This window comes from Eutrigla gurnardus (genome assembly GCF_963514095.1).
Source record: "Eutrigla gurnardus genome assembly, chromosome: 8".
Lineage (NCBI taxonomy): Eukaryota > Metazoa > Chordata > Actinopteri > Perciformes > Triglidae > Eutrigla > Eutrigla gurnardus.
This window is the reverse complement of record NC_139922.1, coordinates 24,958,899-24,960,063: the sequence shown is the minus strand read 5'-3', so window position 1 is coordinate 24,960,063 and position 1,165 is coordinate 24,958,899.

The window sequence follows — 1,165 nt, the reverse complement described above, 5'->3', positions numbered from 1 at the left end:
GGTGTATGGGGATCCACTGCCTTCTGGAGCCTCAAGTGGCCATTTGAGGAACTGCAGCTGAGTCACACAACATTGTAATTTGTGTCAGACAAAGGTTATGCTTGAGTTATTAAATTTATTATTTAATATTTCCTTTTTTTTTTCTTTTTTTTTATTTGGGAAAAAACAACAATCAAAAACAGAATACTTTAATCAAATCAAAATATAATCAATTTAAATCCTGCGGGCAATAATTCCAACTACAGGATGCCTTGGAGACAACAACCCCCCCCCCCCCCCCCCCCCTCCATCTTCACTTCCAGAAGCTCAAATATACATTCATGTACGCCCTTCCACCTGTTCAGACTCACAACACTTTACTAAGACCCGCCTACCCACATGGACCCTCTCTACATACAGAGAACTACTCCTATTATAAGTCTAGATCATTAAGTATTTCAACTCATTCATGTGATCACCTTCCACTCTGTTTGCAGTTGCGTTGCACGAAAGGTTTTGCTTTGTGATTCTGTTGCTGCTATGAGACTTGTATTCACAGCTTTGTCGTATTTGAACCGTCTTGTTGATTCTTCGTTAACTTCAGCAAACACGTTTACATGCAGATTTCATTTCATAGATTCAAATTCACACTTTTACGTGTTTGCATGGTGTTCATCGGACATAAGCAGACTTCTTGTTCAGCTGAAACTCAGCACCCCCCCCCCCCCCCGGTCTCCCTCTGTTCGCTCCATTTAACTGAAGCCACCAGCTACATGAATACCCATGAACAGCCAGGAGCTCTGCCAACAGCTCCATTACAATATCCTCCCCTCCTCTCCATCTCTCCCTCCCCCCTCGGTTTTCTCTCCATATCTTCCCCCTTTTGCTCTCACTCTTCCTCCCTCACTTTTCTCACTACATGGCCTAAAGTATGTGGTCACTCAACATTCAACCCCCCCCCCCCCCCACTGTTCCCAGATCATTTACCTTGTGTTTTGTTCCCACGTTGGCATCATATAAACTGAAGAGGACGTCGTCATGGCAATGTGGCGATGTCCTCTTCAGTCCGTTAGTTTGTGGACTACGGTTCTGAAGACCCCCCTTGCTGAAAATAACAGTTTAAGGCCCCTCAGCCTTGGCTTCACTTCTCAGAACCGGAGGTTGCCTCCTGGTTTCATTGCTGTTT